The following is a 9,329-nucleotide window of genomic DNA, read 5'->3' on the forward strand; positions in this document are numbered from 1 at the left end:
GTAATATTTTATTAAAAGCATGAGACCACAAAGTTGGCAATTGACTATACAATTACTGTTAGAAGACTTGTCATTCAGAGAAGCGTTGTTAAGTACACGCCAATGGTGGAGTCGTGCGGATAATGCCTAGGCATTGAATACAACAAGCAATTTTGTATGTAATGCGATAATAACACAGATTATGCGGTTTAGTCGCTTTAATCATAATATTTAAAGTTTAAATTATGGAGCTGTATAAGGACTATTACGAACGATGAGTTGGTGTTGCAATTCTATACCTAAACGTGTTGAATTATTACAGATAATTGCAATAATAAGGGTTCATCATACACGCTACTATTAACCCAAACTAAAAAAATAAAATTGAGATTATTTTGCCCCTAAGATCTACTCTACTCTAGATGTTGAAAAATTCAAATTGGTTGTACATTTTGCACCAACACGTTAGAAATCATTGGTATTATGGGAAGATAATTCAAATTCCTAGTCTCATTGTATAGATTGGTCAAGCAATAATGGTAAATAACTAAAAGATGCATCTATTAGCCGCTGGCGGTGCTTGATCGACGGCGTCCATCTAAGTCATTTGTCTGTCAGTTCTGCTCATTGCACTTATTGTACAATTTGCATCACTTCCCCTATAATCTCGAATTAAACACCGGGACCTTCATTGTTGTGTAAAATCCTAAACTAGCGATGCGTGTAAATGTTATTCAATAAATTATAAAATTTGCACGTTGATTTGTTCAAGTCATAGATTTATGAAATATGATTTGATTTCAAAAAAACTTTGGAATTAACTGCAATATGATAAAGACGAATATAGTTGATAGATAAAGATGAATATAGTTAATAATAGAGATAAAGATATAACACAATAAGTAATACTCTATACACCTTTGAGAAAGCGTAACCTGAAATAAGATTCCAAGGAACATAAGGTAGAGTGCAACAACCTTTAAATAAGCATAAGCAACAATAATAAATATCATATTATCATCTCGTTTTATGGTCTCATTCATAAGGTGGACACTAGACATCGCACCAATTATGATTATTGAATATTTATATCGACTTGTATTCGCCTTACTACTTTGCAACAACATTTTAATAAACAAAGTAATACTCTACCACAATAATACACATTAATTATGTATCAATTCTAATAAAAAAGATATCATTGTACTCCGTATTAAACCATATCAAAAAATGAATTGCTTGTATGCTTTCTTTAATTATGTTGATGTTATCCGTATAAAGGTATGTTCGGAAATTGATTGCCTTATTTAATGTACAATTTGTAGTTTGTGAAACTAATTACAGTTTGAGTCGTTTGTTTACAAGTTTTGAGCACGGTATGTAGTAGAAGAAACAGGGTGTTAAGAACGAAATAACAATTCATAGCGCGGGTTCCGCATTCAAGATTTTCGATTTGTGATTGATTTTTTAGTTATAATTAATTATAATCTTTATCTATATCTTTACTATTTTAAATATATATCTTTAAAGATATATTTTATTTCAAGAAATGTTAATAAAAAATATGGGGAAATACATAAAAATGTAGAGAACTCTGCATTCAAAAAAGGCATTTAAGGAGCTCTACGTTTTACTTTGCAAATTCTAAATGTCTGTAGAGGGATGAATTTTAAGTGAAATAAAACACCACCGATTTTATAGATTTTCATAAATCTACAATAAACGTATTTATATTATAAAGTTTACGATAAGGAACTCCAAAAATAATTGACACAGAATAAATTAATTTTGTGTAACACGCAACGGAACATCTATTATGTTTGGAAATGAGTTGTATTTCCTGATAACAGGCGCTTATTGTACACTCCCTTTGTGGTTTTATTAGATAATTATAGTAAGGAACCGATTAAGTTAACGTCTGGATTCATATCAAACATATTTTCATGTAATAAACAGTATATACTTTACTCATATCTTTACACTATTTGCGAAGAAAATATAGTGAAAATCAATGTAGTATAATATATATTATTAGTTTTTCATCATCTGAGTTGTATCCATGCTAAATACATAGAATATATTAGCATCTATTATTACACAGCTGCAATGTTATTTGTTATTTGATGTTTAGCGACAGCGTCTCTATTTATCTAATAAAATAAAAGTGAAGTAGCTTAATTGTTGACCTATTTAACGAAAATATTTACGCACCCCGCTGGGATAAGTTCAGGAAGTGGGCTATCCCGGCGCCGTGCATCTCTTCCTATCGCCGACTGTCGTCACTTCCGTTTCCGATCGTCTCCATACATGACGTAGGACCGCCCCTTCTGCGATATGTTTTTCTGAGTACTGAGCTTTGATCTTGCAATTTATTTGCTTGTCAATTTCAGGAAGAGGCCACGCGGCGCTCTCGGTGCTTGCGACGTATCAACTCGATAAATCTACGGGAAGTTTAATCGAGTGGCAAAATTAACATGAATTTGCTATAATATCGAGATAAATAATCATACATTTATAAAAGATGATTATTTAGGAGGGTCCATTCTGCTGTGCTGTGACAGTTGGCATTTCATTAGTGCGTCTTATGTCATATTGGTACGGGAGCTATTAACGTTGAAAAAAAAGTCATTTTAGTATAGCTGGTTTTTTGATATATTGTTCCTCTAGCTATTTCGGTTAGAGTCCGCGCTGTCTGGCTGGCCGCAGTGGTTGCGTTTATTAGTGCGCATCTTATCTGCACAGGAAATTATCCTTAATTTAAAGTCATTTTTTAACGCGTAATTTTTAAACTTTTGCCTTTAGATAGATCCATCAATCATAATTTTTTTATTGCAAGACGTTTTTTTCGTTGTTAAATAGGTGCCAGACGCAATTTTTAATTTCGTTTTTATAAAAAATTCAAATTATTTTAGAATGTCTGTAAATTTCATATTATGTTCTTCAAACATAATATAATCTAAAATTAATTAGCCAGACGCTAATTCGATTGTTAAGTATTAAATATGTACAAATAAAAACGTAGTGAAAGTAGGTAAGTATAACAATTTGATGATTGTGTATATGGAGAGATAGTTTAAAGTGCAAGAGAGATAGAAAGGGTCGGCCGCGAAAATTAAATAACAATAAACAATAACTTTTTTTTTCGAAAATATAAGATGCATAGAAATTGAATTGTTCCTACTCTAGGATTCCCTGTGTTGTGGGAACAAGTACCTTCCATTGGTACATTTTATTCCTTAGGTTAAAAAATAAACTATTAGGGTACATCAACAATCTTCTATACAAAACAATTTTTTTTATTACTTAACTAGCGACCCGCCCTGGCTTCGCACGGATGCGATGCTGATACTAAAATATATAATATATAAATCTCGTGTCACAATGTTTGTCCTCAATGGACTCCTAAACCATTTAACCGATTATAATAAAATTCGCACACCATGTGCAGTTCGATACAACTTGAGAGATAGGATAGTTTAAACATGTAGGTACCACGGGTGAAGCCGGGGCGGACTGCTAGTATACCTATATAAATTCATGCTAACTACTTTAGTTAAATTCAATACAAACTTAAACATGCGAGTGTGTGTGTGTTCACGTGTGTGTGTCGTGTTTGGTGTGTGTTTGGTGTGTGTGTGTGTGTGTGTGTGTTGTGTGTGTGTATGTGTATGTGTGTACATCAATATTGAAACTAATTTTCTAGTTGTCTCAAGCTTCCAATTTCAAAAACTCTGGGACTTTTCATGTTCATAGAAACTTTACATGATACTGTGGGGATTATATACCAAAACATTGATGATAAAGCCCAAAGTGAATTAAATCAAGATAAAGACAATTCAGAAGATTTATCACTAAGAGCACCATCACAAAAAAGAAAACGATCATTAATAGGCTTCACTCCCGACATAATTCCTTATGGTAAGCGATTGAAGATGGCAGCTCGTTTAACACCAGTGGAAATTGATCAAGACCTATCACCTGAAAATTTATGTTCTTTACAAACCATTGATCTGTTACATTTGCTATCATACGTTTTTCACGTGCCAAATACACCATCTTGGACAGGATTTAATTGCCGAATAATAGAAGACAATAGTCTGAAACAGAAAGTATCATATTTGACTCCCATTAATATATCACCAACAAATGTATCCGTGGTTGTGTTCACAATGGAACAAGCACAAAAAGTTGGTAAAGAATGTGGTCAAACTTATGTACAAGTCACATATGATTTAGCAATTGCCAAAATGGCTTATAAAATTCAAGCAACAGAAGGTCTCAGGTTTAGTAATCTTTTTATACATATTGGATCTTTTCATTTAATGATGGCTTTTTTTAAAGCTGTCGGTACTTTCATCGATGAGTGCGGACTTTCTCACATGATGATTGAGAGTAAAATTATCGCTTCAGGGTCTGTAAATGGAATAATTGACGGTAAACATTTTAATCGTTGCAAACGCCTGCATCCATTAATAGCATTAAGCTTACAAATTTTGCATTTTGATCAATTTTTGAAAAGTAAGAATGCGGAATATAATTTTGTAAAAGAACAAATTTACGAAGACCTTTTAGAATATCAGGAAAAAAAAAATTCCATCTCATCGTCGATGGATACTGATTTATTACCGAATAAAATATTATCGGAGCTGCTCGATACTTACAAGGGATACATATCAAAGACCAGGCAAGGTGACAAGGTGACAAAACAGCGCAGTTCTACATGATCTATATTCAGTTGATTAGTTATTACATAAACCTTTCGAGAAGTATACGTATGGGTGACTTTGAAATGTTTAAGCACATAATTCCAAAAATGGCGAATTTATTTTTCATGGTAAATCAACCAAACTACGCTCGTTATTGTGTAAAGTATTCAGATAATTTAAATAATGTCGATAAAACCCACCCTGGACTACAAGATGATTTTAATAAAGGATTTTTTGGAGTCAAAAGAACTGATAAGCCTTTCTCACGAATACCAATAGATCTCACACTGGAACAAACAATAAATGCCGATGCAGCTAAACGACTGAGCGGAATTGCTCACTTTACTAATTCTTTAGCTGCACGTCAACGCTGGGCAAAAAGCCACAGCATAAGAGCAACATTAATATCACATGTGTTGGATTTTTGCGGCTTAAGATACTTACAAGATGTTACGGCAGATTTACAATCAAATAGAATTAAAATCTACGAAAAGCAAGTTGCTGATTTTATTGAAATTATTGAAAAAAATTGCAATCCATTTGATCCCAAATTAGATAAAGAAAATCTTTACAACATTGCTACCTCAAAGCCTGCTTTTCCTGATGTTGCTAATTTTTTACTAAATATTGAAGAGAATGGTGAGACTTTACGAAAAAAATTTATCAGTGAATGCATTGAAGATGAGAATAGATTTGATAAACCAATAAATAAAAATAAAGTTTTTAATTTTGCTGAGGCACCACAGAAAAAGAAGTTGACTTTAGGAAATAAAGTTGTTGAGTTGCGAATGCAAAGAGATCTATTTGGTAGAATGCTGGGAATTTCTCTGAGTCACAAGGTTCACATTGAGAAAGTGTTGACATTCCCACTTACCCCGATCCCAACATCAATGTGTCACCCAGATGGTTCAATTTGTAAAACTGATAAATCACAATTAGCAAAGCTTATCGAAAAAAAGTTGGGCAACATTATACATCAACAACCGTCATCTTTTGATGTTTGTCTTGTTGATGGTTTCTTTTTATTGCATCTCATGAAAGAGGTACCACAAACATATGAAGGTATATCTAAAAAGTTTATGAGTACTATTTCCCAGATGAAATCTATTCGGATTGATATTGTATTTGACCAGTATTTTTCGCCTTCTATCAAAGATTGTGAACGTTCACGTCGAGAAGAAGCCACCAGTTCAGTAACAATTGGTCCAAATCAAGTTCGACCACATAATTTTACAACTGAACTTAAAAACATACAATTTAAAAAACTAGTAAACTTTTTTATAGATCACTGGGATTACGAAGAAATGGTACCTTTTATTGGTAATAAAGAAATTTATGTAAGTTACGATAGATGTTATTCTTACAAAGTAATAAATAACAAAGTACTGAAGACTATTGAAGAATCATTGTCGTGCGAAGAGCACGAAGAAGCCGATTCTAGGATTATTTTTAATATTTGTCAAATTGATTTTGATGCTGAAGTTGTTATACGCTGTTCTGACTCTGATATTTTGATTATACTTCTGGGAAATATGGATCACTTGAAATCATCTTTCAGTCCGTTCTTGTCAGACCGTTTAAAATATTGGAAAAATCGAACGAATATCAACTAGCTTTTCAAAATATAATTACCGATGATGAAGAAATACTGAAAAGTACCTTTATAACCCTTGAGAAATTTATTTGTCAAATTTACGGTGTCCAAAATTGTTGTAATGTTAATGATGTTCGATTTCATCTGTTTTCAAGTACTTTCAAGTGTAAAAAATCTGAAGAAAACTTTGCAAAAAAATTTCGAAACTTCGACTCATCCAGTTTACCACCCTGTAAAGCTGAATTGCTTCAACATTTATTAAGGGTTCGCTATGTGACTAAGCTATGGAGAAATGCTCACCAAAAACAACCGACAGCTTTATCTCCAGTTGCTTCTGGTTGGACCATCAACAAAGATAAATACGATTTTGTTTGGTTTGAGGGAGAGCAATCACCTTCCACAGTTGTAGATGTTATTATTCAAAGTAAGTATTGAATAGAACATTAATCAAGAAAAACTAAATTATTATATTATAACGAACAAATCTTTTTACTTTGAATAAATGAATTATTATTTTTTTTGTTACAGATAATGGAATATTGGAAAACAATAACAATTCCTTAGACGGCTTAGACGATAACATAAATAATTCTGACAGTGAGAGGGAAGATGATGATGATGATGATTATGAAGATGGCTTTTTAAATTTAACAATGTAATTGTTTAACCTTCATTGATATAGTTTTTATTCCATTCTTTTCAATGTATGGTAAATTTAATTTATTTTTCACTTTTATGTTTTTTTTTTTTAATTTTAACTTTTTAATTTATAAGAACAAGTGTAAATAATATTGTATTCTTGCAATTATTTCCTGTCGCATAATTAAAATACACTAGCTGATGAGCTGCATGCTTCATTACTTTTTTTTATTTATACACATTTTTTAATACTTAGAGGAAAGTCACCAAATATGGAATAGTATCCTAATATGGAATTCCTTCTTTTCTCTAAGACTATAAGTATGAATCACAACATTCGTCCATCTTCTGTTTCATTTGGTGTACTAAATGTTGCACTAACACCATCGAGTTAGTTGCGCGAACGGTTTACATGTAGCAGGCGTGTTTTGTTTTGCTGCCGTGCAGAAATTTTTTAAGGTAAGTAATAAATGAGTATTACCGGCTATTATGTTTGTTTCGATAAGTGTTATACTATTTAGTATATTGGTATTATGTTTATTTTACCATTTTGTGATCTTTTGTCTTTAAAATATTGTGAAATGAAAAAATATTTAGAAGAGTTTGAACTAGTATAAAAATCCAAATATGGACAGTCATCGGTGTCTAATTATGGAATATTATAAACTTGCTATTATTTCTTTAAAAACTGTATGTAATGTTTGTTTTTAGTATCATACATGCATCAGCAGAGTCAGGAGGTTCTGTTCAAGACTTCTTTCCATGGATGAATGTGGAGAAAGTTGAATTAAATGCTTGATGTATGGGCTCTGAACACATTATGATGTGCTGTTCCAGATGGATCTGGATTTGTGACTTTTGCAAGTAATTACATAACTTCTTTCATTTATCACAATATGTTATATTCATTTAATTGATCTCAAAGATATTCATTACATTTTTGTCATTGTTATGTAGATTTTTGCTTATATTCCATATATGGGTACCTATTCCATATTTGGTTACTCTTTTGTGATTTTGTTTTTTGTGTAAGATTTTAATTTGATTACTGATATATTTGGTTAAAGGCTGTTAATTACTACTTATAGATGTATGACTGATCAGTAAAAACAATAAACTGATTTAATTTATGTGAAGTTTTATTTTTATATCCCAAAAACAAAATGGTATTCCATATTTGGTAACTTTCCTCTAACAATCGAATTGGCGTCTGGCTAATTAATTTTAGATTATATTATGTTTGAAGAACATAATATGAAATTTACAGACATTCTAAAATAATTTGAATTTTTTATAAAAACGAAATTAAAAATTGCGTCTGGCACCTATTTAACAACGAAAAAAACGTCTTGCAATAAAAAAATTATGATTGATGGATCTATCTAAAGGCAAAAGATTAAAAATTACGCGTTAAAAAATGACTTAAAATTAAGGAAATTATCGTGTGCAGATAAGATGCGCACTAATAAACGCAACCACTGCGACCAGCCAGACAGCCCGGACTCTAACCGAAATAGCAAGAGGAACAGTATATCAAAGAACCAACTATACTAAAATTCTCTCTTGTCAACGTTGGTAGCTCCTATACGATATAGTTAGAACTTAGTTATTATAATAGTCATATCTTTTTTACAAATGAATCTTCATACGCGATAGAAACACATGTAAATTAATTAGATAAATTATTATAACGCGATTAATAAACGAGAGTCAACCACGATCGGGCAAAACAAATCTGGAAGGGCGCGAGGACTAAGAAGTGACATATTAGATAATATAGCGGAAGGGACAGCCTTGAGACTGGAGGTTATAATTTGATGCATCGGGTAGATAACGGTGCGGGAGCGGTCCGCGGATCGCGGGGTGTCCGTCGAACATGTGGACAATCTTTCATGCTCATCTGTGTTCACCCTTCTATTGATCCGAGCGATGGAATGATGTGGAATGGCTGGACGGATTTATATTTCATACAAAATGTACATGAAATATTTATGAATTTTTTTTTGTTCTCTTTGTGCTAAAAGAAAGGTGTATGTAGTTTATCTTAGATTATATAAAAAACGAACATCATTCCAGAATCCACAGCGTATGATCATTAAAAGTGGTTGTCATTAAAATTAAAACTAGATTAAAAAAGCGGAATGTAAGTTATTCAAATATTATGAACTGAGCAGTTTGAAAAGTTGTCCACAGATTCAAAACTGGGTTGGTTGGTATTTTATAGTGCATATCTCACGAATATATGCCTGCTTACGTTTATAGAGTTCATCAGAAAACTAGTTTGACAGTAATGATCTACTTAATAGTAAGTGGTCGTAATTAAGTTAGAATTTTTGTATAAAATGAGGCGGTAAGATGAAAACTTTGCTATGTAATGATGATGAAGCGACTGTGATAGAAAATTTCCTTGA

The 9,329-nt window shown here is 32.0% G+C and overlaps 1 long non-coding RNA gene across 1 annotated transcript; it reads left to right on the top strand.

Annotated features, from left to right (window-relative positions):
• The first annotated feature begins 7,180 nt into the window (after positions 1–7,180).
• LOC123706497 lies at positions 7,181–8,048 on the top strand. Its single transcript, XR_006753405.1, has 2 exons — positions 7,181–7,377; positions 7,630–8,048. It is a non-coding gene; the product is annotated as an uncharacterized LOC123706497 (long non-coding RNA).
• Positions 8,049–9,329: the final 1,281 nt, after the last annotated feature.

This window comes from Colias croceus, chromosome 3 (assembly GCF_905220415.1).
Source record: "Colias croceus chromosome 3, ilColCroc2.1".
In the NCBI taxonomy this organism is placed as follows: domain Eukaryota; kingdom Metazoa; phylum Arthropoda; class Insecta; order Lepidoptera; family Pieridae; genus Colias; species Colias croceus.